Genomic DNA, 13,673 nt, shown 5'->3' with positions numbered 1-13,673 from the left:
CGCCTCAGCCTTCCAAAGTGCTGGGATTACAAGTGTGAGCTCCTGCACCTCACCCAGTCGCTCTTCTTGAGAGAGGAATTCTAGAAGAGAACTAAGATGGAGAGGGCAGACAGAGATTTTCTTTTAAAAAAGACATCTTGAGTTTGAGATTCCATTGAAACATTTAAGAGGAGGAAGAGATGATTATGATCTCAATCATGAAGAGGATTATACAAGAGCAATATATGACATGGTTCTTTCCATCATAAACCTTATATGCTGGTCCAGAAGATAAAACACATTTTTGAATATAATTAATACTACAAGACTGTGATTGAAGGCATTCTGAAAGAATAGGTACAGTAAGTGGAGTGAGGCCACTTTGGACATGGTGATCTCAGAGTTTCAAAGATAAGGAAATAGTTAAGATGGGCTTTAAAGGATAAGTAGTGTAGGAGGGAGAGAAAAGCACTCTAACAGTAAATGGAAAAAATAGGTAGGTAGTGAAAGGGGTGTGGCGAGGGTCTGGGTTGTTAGTTACTAGTTATAGAGCAATTTAGTATTCATCACAGCTTAACCAAGAATCTTTTGTATGTAATAATTTGACTTTTATAATGTGTTTTCATATATCTCATGAGAAATGGTCTTATATAACCTAATTCTGTCTTATGTCTCTGTCTTTCCTACTTATTGAAAAGTTCATATTATTGAAACCCAGTATTCTGTTGTTGACCTATAATAGAACTATAAATATTATTCTCTGACAGAATGTTATGAAGATGTGCCACTGAATAATAGTTCTTTCCAGCTTGATTATCTTAGGGGAAAAATGACATGTGATTTAATTTATACGAGAGTACCTTGTAGACTTTATGGGATTATGAAAATGCAAAGTATTGTTATTAATCCTCCCATATATTCCATGTTACTCTTCAGAACTTAGAAGTAAATATTTTTTGCTCTGTAGCAAAATGACTGCAATCAGTGGACTTTTTTCCAGCACCTTTGTCTAAGTCTGGAGTCTAAAAAGCCCAGCTCTCTGTAGGCCAGGTTCAATTTTGGAAGTGTGTAGTGATCTTTCTTTCCCACTCAATTGTGGTTTTGTTTGCTATTAACAAAAATAGAGTTTTTTATTAACAGATGAAATAAGTGTAAACCACTAGTTCAAAATATTTTTCTAAATTACCCAATTAAGATTTAAGATCCCTCCCACCCCATTCACTTAGGTATCTATAACTGGGGACATTTTCTAAATGGAACATTTTCAGGCATTACTTATGTATCAATTATTACTTAATAATTCTCCCATTTTCTTTATGCTCGAGTTGAAAGAACACTTATATTTGATTCAGAGGGTTTTCTAGGACTATGACTAGAGATAGTGTTTCAGAATTTCAACACACCAGAGTCCTTTCCTTTCTCCTTTCTTGGAACAAGGACCTGGTAACATCTGTTTATTCTTACTCAAAATGCTTGCATTAATTTACCTTTGCTAATTATCTCCTAAAGTATTCCCTAATACTCTCCTTCCCAAGTACAGAAAAAGTATGTGAAATGCTTAGTTGCTGCCTGATTATAACATGATTATAACAGTTGCATCATGAAATACTAGGATTATCTTTTTTCCCAATCAGATAAGAGTAGTTTCCCTTCATTTTTCTTTACCTCATTATTCTTTGAAGCTACTGGTGTTTTAAAAATGGTATTAAAATGTTGTTCCCATAGCAACACCCTACTAGTTTCTTATGGAAAGCATGGCATGTTTTACAAGTTGGATTGAAAAAAAAAGAAATGCTTTCTGGAAGAGTTTATTTATACAAGCCAATAGAACATAACTGTTTATTTCTTTTAGAAGCATTGTTAAGCAGGATGTAACAAAGGATTTTACACTTTGATGTAAATAAAGTACGCTTCCTATCTTGCTTATGTAAAAGTTTATCTTTGAATTTGTATTAAGTCAACATTTCCCCTCTCATAATTAGACTTGAACAATTTAAATAAAAAACTTAAGTACTGCTAAATTTTAGTGAAATAATTTCTAGGTTCTATTTAAAGGTGCTTATTATCTGTACCCAGAAGCTGATTGGCTGCTTATGAGACTGTTAGTGCAATGCCCATATTACCCTTGTGATGATTTCTCAGCCAATTAGGCTGCATGAGGGATGGTGGATTTTGTTCAGGATCTGTTTCTCTCTCTCTCTCTCTGTCTACTGATTTTGTAAAATCAATGCTAAGATATTTTAAATCTTTTTGTATTTAAATTGTATAAATTATGTTACCCATTTTATGCTGTTTCTTACTATCTGTGTTTAGTAATATTCAGTTTCATCTCAACATTTGAGTTATTATTTTTCTGAGAGGGTTTAGGGAAGATATTATATTTATAATTAAAATTATTAATCCCATGTTTTCCTCCTCTTAGTTCTGTCTCGCTAAATTTAATTTCTATTTCCTCAGTCTTTTGAGATTTTTTAACATCCAAAAGCATGATTTATTCCATATTCTAGTTTGGCTACCGTTCTCTATCCTTTGTTGCTGTGGTTTTTGAAAGCTACAGAGCCATAAGATACCCTTTGAAACTAACATAAGTTATATTTTATGGAGGTTAGATTTAGTATACTTCAATTATTTGCTCATTCAACAAGTTCCAGATGCTGGAGATATAATAGTGAAAAATGCATTCAATAATAATTCTGTGCTATTGGAACTCACATAGTATGTATCAGTTGGAGACGCTTTGATTTTGCTCACTTGGCTGTATTCATTTCTGTATTCATAGTGCCATTTTGAAAGACTCCAATAGCTGGTACCCTTCCTGTATCTGTATAATTGAAAATTCTGAGTAATTTTGTATATTTCATTTTCCACCTAGGTGTTGATATATTAATACTTCTAATATTGCACTGTAGTTTTAGACGTACCTAATTCCAGCACAGAAACAATAAAACAAAAGATCTTATCTAGCTATCTAATAAATTTAGAAGAGATCTTTTGTGTAATAGTTGAAGATTCACCCTACTTGATTGCCAAGTCTTCTATGTTTTTTCTTTCAAAAAGCTTTTCAACTTTAGCTTTTTCATTTTTACTTTTAGTGTGCCTTTATTATCTTGTTGTGCCTAAGCTTTAGTGTTCTGTTCTCCTTGCCTCTCTGCCAGCCTATCCTAAACAAAGCCACTGGACTGATCTCAAATTTTCGATACAGTTGTGTCACTCTTCTGCTCCAGAACCTTTCCACGTAGACCCAGGACTAGACAGTAAAATTTGGGAAGGAAGATTGGACAGCTCACCTTGATGTCCCTAAGGATGAGCAGGGCATTGTGGTCAGTCACACTCTTTTACCACATTATGTAGTTGTTTGGTTGATTTTTTTTTTTTTTTTAAGACGGAGTTTCACTCTTGTTGCCCAGACTGTAGTGCAATGGTGCGACCTCAGCTCATTGCAACCTCTGCCTCCCGGGTTCAAGCGATTCTCCTGCCTCAGCCTTCCCAAGTAGCTGGGATTACAGGCATGCGCCACCACACCTGGCTAATTTTTATATTTTTAGTAGAGACGGGGTTTCTCTGTGTTGATCAGATTGGTCTCGAACTCCTGACCTCAGGTGATCCACCCACTTCATCCTCCCAAAGTGCTGGGATTAAAGGCGTGAGCCACCACGTCTGGCCTTGTATTTTTTCTTTCTCTGTTTTTCTTTCCAGATATTGAAGAGATAGAAGGGATCTTTCTGAATAGTAAAGCTAGAGAGGTTATTTTGGATCTAGTTTCTATTGCCTTGAGTCAGGGATTGCAATTTAATAAAATTTTATGTACTTCGTTGCATGTATAATGGCTAGTTTTTAAAATTACTTTCTTTTAAACTATTTTTTTTTAATGGATGTTGGTATGTCTTCCAGTCTTAGCTTGTGCAGTAAATGATTACTATCAATTGTAAACCACATATAAAAGACATATTCAGTGTTATTGGATTTTGTTAATGATTTTTTTCTAGATAACGGAAAGAGAATATTCTAATAGCAAGGGAAGAAACATCACAATTTATATTAACAATTTAGCTAGCTAGCATTTGAGCCTCTGGGCATGGCTTTGTTCACACAGTTTCTGTGAGACTTATTTAAGAGCTGAAGTATAAAAAGGCCTTTAATTGTCATTTGTGAAAATCAGGAGTAATTAGTGTAAGTTTGTTTTATTTAGAACTTTTGGTGGTGGACACAAGAGAAAATCCGTATGTAATTTTATTGCATTTAACTTTGTTGGTGTTTTGTAGGTCAGGAGCCTAGCATTGTTTAGACTAAAAAATATCCAATTTTAGAGACAGGGTTAATTTTCTTTTTTTTTTTTTTTTTTTTTTTTTTTGAGACGGAGTCTCGCTCTGTCGCCCAGGCTGGAGTGCAGTGGCGCAATCTCGGCTCACTGCAAGCTCCGCCTCCCGGGTTCACGCCATTCTCCTGCCTCAGCCTCCCGAGTAGCTGGGACTACAGGCGCCCGCCCCTGCGCCCGGCTAATTTTTTCTATTTTTAGTAGAGACGGGGTTTCACCATGGTCTCGATCTCCTGACCTTGTGATCCGCCCACCTCGGCCTCCCAAAGTGCTGGGATTACAGGCGTGAGCCACCACGCCCGGCCGAGACAGGGTTAATTTTCTTCCCCTAATATATTTATTATTGTTAATACTGCTGTTTGACACTCATTCCAAAACTTAGTGGCGTGAAACACTCTTTTTATTATGCACGTCGATTCTGCAAGTTGTGCCCTCTGAAAGGGCACAGTGGGGAGAGGTTTTTCGCAGCCCTGTGGTGCCTGGGATCTCAGTTGGGAAGACTGGAAAGTTGAGATGGACACACTTGACTCCTGGGGACCAAAATGTGTCTGGTACCTAGACTAGGACTGTTGACTAGACTGCCTTCATGTGGCCTTGCTTGTGTGTAACCTGGCGGCCTCAAGTGTTAAAGTGAACAATGACAAATCTTTTTTTTTTTTGACAAAGTCTTGAAAGCTGAGCATTGTCATTTCCACAACATTCTATTGGTTACAAGTGTACACTCAGACAGAGGAGGGGAATTAGACTTCATCTTTTGCTGAGGGAGTTGACAAGGTTTTGGAAGAGCATGTGGTACAGAGATACTGTTGTGACCATCTTTAGAAAAGACATTCTGTCACAATAGTTAAGTCTAATAGTTGCCACTGTTGTTTGTTTTGAATGTGTATTTTATAATAACATTAGAGATAGAAGATCAGGAATCCTTTTTTTTTTTGAGATAGGATCTCACTCTGTTACCCAGGCTGTAGGGCATTGGCATGATCATGGCTCACTGCCACTGCAACCTCCCCAGACTCAGGTGATCCTCCTACCTCACCCTCCTGACTAGCTGGGACTACAGGCACGTGCCACCATGCCTGGCTAATTTTTGTAGGGACTGGGTCTCCTCATGTTGCCTAGGCTAGGAATTCTTTATCTTACTCTAGGACTTTGAGGAGGGGTCTGTAAACTGAAAGTTGACAATATTTTTTTAGAAAGCATTTTTAAAATGTATTTTCCTATTAATTTGAAAATTAAATATTTAAAACTTTTTTTTTTTTTTTTTAAACAAAGATGAGATCTCACTATATTGCCTAGGCTAGTCTCAAACTCCTGTGTTCAAGTGATCCTCCTGCCTTGACCTCCCAAAGTGCTAGGATTACAGGCATGAGCCCTGTACCCGACTAAAACCTTTTTTTTAAGTCAAAATTGCTTAGGAATTTGTTTCCTATCTCTTACTTTAAATAAGTATAGGGTGCTCACTTTGGCAGCACTAAAATTGGAACTATACAGAGATTAGCATGGCCCCTGTGCAAAGATGACATGCAAATTTGTGAAGAGTTCCATATTTAAAAAATAAAATAAAATTTAAAAAACCCCACAAGTATAGGGTATTGTGGAGTGCTAGCATATCCATTTAGATTATGTGCAGTTTTAATTATTGCTATATGTGAAGACTGTATAAAACAGTTTCCCATTGAGAAGAATCATTTAAAATTTACCATGTCAGATGTATTTATTCAGGTTCTAGTTTAAATCTAAAAAAATCCTACACATACACAGATAAGAGAAATTATAAGAAGAAAAGAAAAAGTAAGATAAGTGCCCTTTGATCTTACTCTTTTTTTTTTTTTTTTTTTTTTTTTTTTTTTGAGGTGGAGTCTCACTCTATTGCCCAGGCTGGAGTGCAGTGGCGTGATCTCAGCTCACTGCAACCTCCACCTCCCAGGTTCAAATGATTCTCCTGCCTCGGCCTCCCGAGTTGCTGGGATTACAGGTGTGCACCACCACGCCTGGCTAATTTTTGCAGTTTTTGTAGAGACGAGGTTTCACCATGTTGGTCAGGCTGATCTCAAACCCTTGACTTGTGATCCGCCCGCCTTGGCCTCCAAAAGTGCTGGGATTACAGATGTGAGCTGCCATGCCCGGCCTGATCTTACTCTTAAGAATGAATGTGCAAGGAAATACAAGTCATGTTTTTCTTATCTGGCAAGGGTCTTATTAATGGAAGCAAGAGGTCAACAGAGCTGAAGAAAACCCTTATTATATGTGCCTAGCCAGAAAATATTGGGTGTTGGGAATCCTTTTATCTGTTAAGGAGGTGGCTTAATTTGAAAAGGCTGGGGACCTTACCTCAACTTGAATTTGTGCCCCCACAAAAGCCTTATCTTAGAAAATCTTGCAAGCAAAAGAAATGATATGATTGGAGAGGCCTTGGTGAAGTCCTCTAAACTCTGGATGGTTTGTGGTTGGGTGCAGGGGAACAATGAAGGCCTCTAACATATGGTATTACTCCCCTAGAATTGACTTTTTTTTTCCTTGCAGTCTCTCAAATCAAGGTTTTATTAATTTATTTATTTCTATTTTTATTTTTTTGATACAGTCTCACTCTGTCCCTCAGGCTAGAGTGTAGTGGTGCAATCTTGGCTCACTGCAACCTCCGCCTCCCGGGTTCAAGCGATTCTCCTGCCTCAGCCTCCTGAGTAGCTGGGATTACAGGCGCCTGTTACCACACCCGGCTAATTTTTTTGTATTTTTAGTAGATACGGGGTTTCACCATGTTGGTCAGGATGGTCTTGAGCTGCTGACCTCAGGTGATCCGCCCACCTTGGCCTCCCAAAGTGCTGGGATTACAGGTGGCTGGGCCACCACACCTGGCCCCAAATCAAGGTTTTAAAGGAATTGGCAACTGTGCCATTTGACGTGTATAGCATGTAACCAAATGAATTTTTTTTTTTTTTTTTGAGTCTTGCTCTGTTGTTCAGGCTGGAGTGCAGTAGTATGATCTCAGCTCACTACAGCCTCCGCTTCCAGGGTTCAAGCGATTCTCCTGTCTTAGCCTCCCGAGTAGCTGGGACTACAGGTGCGTACCACCACACACTGCTAAGTTTTGTACTTTTAGTAGAGATGGGATTTCACCATGTTGGCCAGACTGGTCTCGAACTCCTGACCGCAGGTAATCTGCCTGCCTTGGCATCCCAAAGTGTTGGGATTACAGGCATGAGCCACCCTTGCCTGGCCCAAATGTAATTCTGATGTATCTTAGTGAAGCTAGCTTCTCTTTTTTTGTCATTTGAGAGCATGCTGATGCCATCAAAGAATTATTGTTTCGTGAACACATTTTGGAAACTGGAAAGACCATTGAGACATAAAACAGTGAAGAGTGGCTTGCCAGCAAAACTGATTGAGTACCTGGCAGCACATCTGGTTTTGCTGCTTTGGTGAAGGAAGAAGCTCCATGAGCCACTATGAATCATTGCTTGTACATTGGCATCAAAGACTCTGCCAAAGATCGTGAAAGAAGTCTTGTCTAAGGTCTCTAAAGTCCCACTTTAACCTAGTCAGGGCTTTGAATCACTGCCTTGTCAAGAACTTCTCTTGAGAAATAGGAGAGGATTATGAGGTTATTTTCTATTGCAGAGAAGTTCATTGATTCTGTAAAGAACAAGTCTCAAAGCACTGGGAATTCTGGTTCTCTTTGCTGCTACATAACTTCATGAATCAGAGTTTTCAGAACACTTGGGGCAATCAATTGGATTGTTAAACCTACTGCCATGGCAGGGCACAGTGGCTCATGCCTGTAATCCCAGCATTTTGGGAGGCCGAGTGGGGTGGATCACAAGGTCAGGAGTTCAAGGCCAGCCTGACCAACATGGTGAAACCCCATCTCTACTAAAAATACAAAAATTAGCCGGGCGTAGTGGTGCGTGCGTGTAATCCCAGCTACTCAGGAGGCTGAGACAGGAGAATCGCTTGAACCTGGGAGGCAGAGGTTGCAGTGAGCCGAGATTGCGCCACTGCACCCCAGCCTATGCGACAGAGTGAGACTCTGTCTCAAAACAAAACAAAACAAAACAAAACAAAACAAGAAAACCATACTGCTTACTACTGCAGCTCTTTAAGAGAAACAGTAGCAGCTTTCTAATTGAAATAGGATTTTGTGGAATCTGTTTTTATTTTCCTTTAACTTTATTGTCTTTTCTAGTTTAAGCATCTTTTTTACATTGGGAGAGTTTAATCTGTTTACATGAATGTATTTAATCATATGGTTAGATTTATTTATTTATTTTTTGAGTTGGAGTCTCACCCTGTCACCCAGGCTGGAGTGCAGTGATAAGATCCTGGCTTACTGCAGCTTCCATCTCCTATGCTAAAGTGCTACCCTCACCTCAGCTTCCCACATAGCTGGGACTGCAGGCATAGGCACAGTGGGACCCTGTCTCTACAAAAAATTAAAAAATTAGCCAGCATGCCTGGCTGTTTTTAAAATTTTTTGTAGAGACAGGATCCCACTGTGTTGCCTAGGCTGGTCTCAAACTCCTGGGCTCAAGTGATCTTTCGACCTCAGCCTCCCAAAGTGTTGGGATTATAGGCATGGGCTAGTACTGCACCTGGCTCAGAATTATTTCTGCTGTCTTCTTGTGGTGGTGTTTTTTTTCTCATGCTTTTCCCCCACTTGTTTTCTGACTTGTGCAATATTAATTGAGTTTTTCTTACTTCTTTTTTCTCCCTGAACTTATGGTTTGAAAATGACTTACACTCTTTCTAATTTAGTAGTTACACTTGCATTTTTACATATATATTTGACTTAAATTTCCAGTCCTCCCAGCTTCTGCCAGAGTAGTACGAGGACTTTAGAACTCTTTACCTCAGATCTTTCCCTCCTGCTATTTCTCTCCATTATTTTAGTTCTACCTTGTTTTCACTTAACTGCTCCACACCCTACCCCAACTTTATATATTTTAGTTCCTTTATAGTCAGGGCTTATTTGAATTGACGTATATGATTTTGCTTTTTTGCATATACTCCTTATTTAGGTATATCTTTCAGTGATTCTTTCAGCAACTATCTGTGAATGACAAATTTTTTCACTTGTTGCCTGAAAATGTCTTTATTTTGCCCTCATTTTAAAAAATATAACTTAGCTTGATATAGAATTAGAAGGGTTTTTTTTTTGGACTTGGAAGATTTCTCCATGGTTCTCTGGCTTTGGTTATTGCTGATATGATGTCAGCCATCAGTGTAATAGTCTTGCCTTTCTAGGTACATTTTTCTCTCTGTGTGTGATTTTAAGGTTTTTCTCTTTGCTTTTGTTCTACACACTATACACAACACAATCCCAGGACATACAACAAGCTACCTTATTGCCTCCCCAGGCCAGACCAGTTGATAGAGTTTTCCTAGTCTTGTCTTCACTGACACGGTAGCTCTTCCTAGGCCTCTGGACTCTGCAGGAGGCTAATTCCACACCTCAAATATATACATCTAAGGCGGCGTCATCTGTTTTTGAACGACAGTTTAGAACCCCAGCTTCTAGGGCTTATATCCCAATTTCAAATCTTCCTGGGCTTCATACATCAGCCCATTGCATTCTTTTGGCTTTCATTTGTTCCTGGCACTTGGTGTCTTAGTCCATTTGGGCTGTCCCAACAAAACACTTTGGACTGGGTAACTTACAGGCAACAGAAATTTGGGGTCAAGATCAAGGCACCAGCAGATTGGGTGTCTGGTGAGGGCTTGCTCTCTGCATCATAAATGGAGCCTTCTCATGGTGGCCTCATGTGGCAGAACGGACAAACAGGCTCCTTTAGGCCTCCTTTACAAAGGCACTAATCCTCTGTAATCCCAGCACTTTGGGAGGCTGAGGCGGGCAGATCACCTGAGGTCAGGAGTTCGAGACCAGCCTAACCAAAATGGAGAAACCCCATCTCTACTAAAAATGCAAAATTAGCCTGGCATGGTGGTGCATGCCTGTAATCCTAGCTATTTGGGAGGCTGAGGCAGGAGAATTGCTTGAGCCTGGGAGGCAGAGGTTTCGATGAGCTGAGATCACGCCCTTGCACTCTAGCTTGGGCAACAAGAGCAAAACTCCATCTCAAAACAAAACAAACCAAAACAAAAACACAAAGGCACTAATCTCATTCATGAGGATGCCACCCTCCGAACTTAATCACCCCCGAAAGGCCCCACCTCTTAATACAACTGTAGTACCCAGGAATTTTCCTTTTTGACTTTTTATATGTACCATTTAAAATGTGTTTAATGAGGGAAATAAAGAAAATGAGACAGTCTTGAAAAGATGAGTCATAATGGAGTTAGAGACCTTTGAAACATGGCGAATTTATTTCTCCACCTCATGAGATTTCTAGAGTGTTAGTATAAATGTATATACTACATGTCAGTTGAAATGTAAAATATGTTCACAGCTCTAAGGGCTCACTGATTGATTGTCTGCTTTATTCCATAAAAAGATTTAAAGTGCTATTTTGAGACATATATATCAAAATATATCACTGTATATACAGGGGCCCAAGTATGTCATTCATAAGGGATATATACATATGTATCTATATATGTGATTTATAGGTATATATCATATAAGCACTCCTATGTAAAAAAATAAAGCAAGTCACAAAACTCATACATTCTATTTATTTATTTATTTATTTTTGAGATAGAGTCTCGCTCTGTTGCCCAGGCTGAAGTACAGTGGCTCGATCTCGGCTCACCACAACCTCTGCTTCCCAGGTTCAGGAGATTCTCCTGCCTTAGCCTCCAGAGTAGCTGGGACACATGCTGGGCACATGCCGCCATGCCCGACTAATTTTTATATTTTTAGTAGAGATGAGGTTTCACTGTGTTGGCCGGGGTGGTCTCGAACTCATGACCTCATGATCCGTCCACCTTGACCTCCCAAAGTGTTGGGATTGCAGGCGTGAGCCACCGCGCCCAGCAACATTCTATTTATGAAAAGTATCAATCACTGGACCACTGGATCACTGGACCAATATATATATTTATCTATATATTGATATACAGAGATCAATATATAGAGAGTAGAGATACACATAGATCTCTTTCTCTCTTTGCTCTCTATATAGCTATATCTGTATATCCTTTATGAAATTACCTGAGCCCCTGTTTCATGTTTAACTTGAGGAATTTATCAAAGCCTGAGACTGTTCTAGGCATGTTCAGATAATGTTTGAATATTCTAGAAAGATTCTTTAATACTTCTATAATCTTTCTGCAGAAAGATTCTTTGCCATGATCTAAGACAGTGGTTTTCAAAGTGTGGTTCCCGAGCCCTCAGCACCAGCATCACCTGGGATCATACGGTGTATACTGTTCCTAAGTCATTCGTTAGGTTTTCTTTTTTTTGTTTGTTACGATTTTTCAATTAAGGTTTGATAAAATATTTGAACTCATAGGTGGTCCAGTGATTAATACTTTTAATAAATAGAAAGTATGAGTTTTGTGGCTTGCTTTTTTTTTTAAATATAAGAGTGCTTATTAATTCTACAGTGTAATATCATGCTAAATACTCTAATAAAAATTATGTATGTGTTTGTATATTTATGTTTTCCATACTTGAGCATCCTTCATTTTTAAAAGAACATTGTTTAAAGTTAAATGTTAGATATGGAATTAAATAAATATGTTATATCTTTAAATTAATTATCTTATTTTAAAAATAATCTGCCTACCCTAAGCTCAGAAGATAAATTATAATATTAGTTATGTGATTTCTCTTAATGAGCCTCATGGATGTAAAACATAATTAGCATTGTTACACTTCCTTCAAGATAGAAAATGCATGCTTTCTTAGTAAATGTAGTATGCTTTTGTTCATGAAGAATGTCATTAAGTAGTGCCATACTATTTTAGGGTGCTAAAATAAAAATATTTACAACTCGAAAATAATTTAAAACTATTCTTATAAAAGAAGGATGTTCCATTGTTTTCTATCTGTCACTTAAATCATATAAAAATGTTTTGAAATGCAAATTGCTTGATGTTTTGGGATTCAGAGACTTTGATGATCATTTACAAAAAGTTTCTGCCAAAGATGGCAGGGTGCGATGGCTCATGCCTGTAATCCTAGCACTTTGGGAGGCTGAGGCAGGTGGATCATGCGAGGTCAGGAGTTTGAGACCAGCCTGGCCAACATGGCAAAACCCCATCCCTATTAAAAATACAAAAATTAGCCAGGTGTGGTGGCGCACACCTGTATCTCAACTACTCGGGAGGCTGAGGCAGGAGAATTGCTTGAAGCTGGAAGGCGGAGGTTGCAGTGGGCCAAGATTGCTCCATAGCACTACAGCCTGGGCAACAGAGCGACTAGTCTCAAAAAAAAAGAGTTTCCACCTAAGAACTGAATACGCAAAATGAATGATAGAGTAGTTAGTACCATTGTAAAGACATTAAAGACTCATTTTCTGATTCTTAAGTATTTAAACAAAACCACATACAGCGCCTTGAATATAGGAGTGCTCAGAAAATGTTGGTTGAGTTTAAATGACCAAGTTATTTTTGACCCTATTAGTCTATTAGCATAATGTTGTCTTTTTCACTTAATGATTAAGCTACTTTTAGATATGTTAGGTATCATGAGCTGGTCCTCAGTGCCCTAGAGAGCATTATAAGATGTAAATTCAGAGAAGGGTGAGGAAATGTTAAACATTCTACCAAAGTATGGCTAAAAGCAGTCTACAAACTTGAAGAATTCAAGAAAAGGTGATTGCCTAATAGATTTAAAAATGAATATTCACAAAAAAGAAACCCCATTAAAAACTGGGCAAGGGACTTGAAAAGACATTTTTCAGCTGGGCGCGGTGGCTCACGCCTGTAATCCCAGCACTTTGGGAGGCCGAGGCAGGCAGACCACCCGAGGTCAGGAGTTCAAGACCAGCCTGGACAGCATGGTGAAACCCCGTTTCTACTAAAAATACAAAAATTAACCAGGCGTGGTGGCACACGCCTGTAATCCCAGCTACTTGGGAGGCTGAGGCAGGGGAATTGCTTGCACCTGGGAGGTGGAGGTTGCAGTGAGCCGAGATTGTGCCACTGCACTCCAGCCTGGGCGACAGAGTGAGACTCCATCTCAAAAATCAAAAAAAAAAAAAAAAAAAAAAAGACGACATTTTTCCACAGAAGATACATGAATCACCTTTAAGCACATGAAAAGATGCTCAACATCATTAATTATTAGGGAAAGAAATGCAAATCAAAGCCACAAGATACTACTTCACACCCATTAGAATGGTAATAATAATAGCAAAAGGGAAATAACAACTATTGATGAGGATATAGAGAAACTGGACCCCTCATTCATTGCTATTGGGAGTGTAAAATGGTACAGCCACTGTAGAAAACATTTTGGTGGTTCCTCAAAAAGTTA

The 13,673-nt window shown here is 38.7% G+C and overlaps 1 protein-coding gene and 1 pseudogene across 6 annotated transcripts in view; both read left to right on the top strand.

Annotated features, from left to right (window-relative positions):
• Positions 1–13,673, top strand: part of CDK19 (cyclin dependent kinase 19) — a 217,950-nt gene that overhangs the window by 90,455 nt on the left and 113,822 nt on the right. The window lies entirely within an intron of this gene.
• On the top strand, positions 5,748–5,845 carry LOC114677809 (U6 spliceosomal RNA; annotated as a pseudogene).

This window comes from Macaca mulatta, chromosome 4 (genome assembly GCF_049350105.2).
Source record: "Macaca mulatta isolate MMU2019108-1 chromosome 4, T2T-MMU8v2.0, whole genome shotgun sequence".
NCBI classification, from domain to species: Eukaryota; Metazoa; Chordata; class Mammalia; order Primates; family Cercopithecidae; genus Macaca; species Macaca mulatta.
Note: the sequence above shows the minus strand (reverse complement) of the source record. Positions and strands in the feature narration are given on the sequence as shown.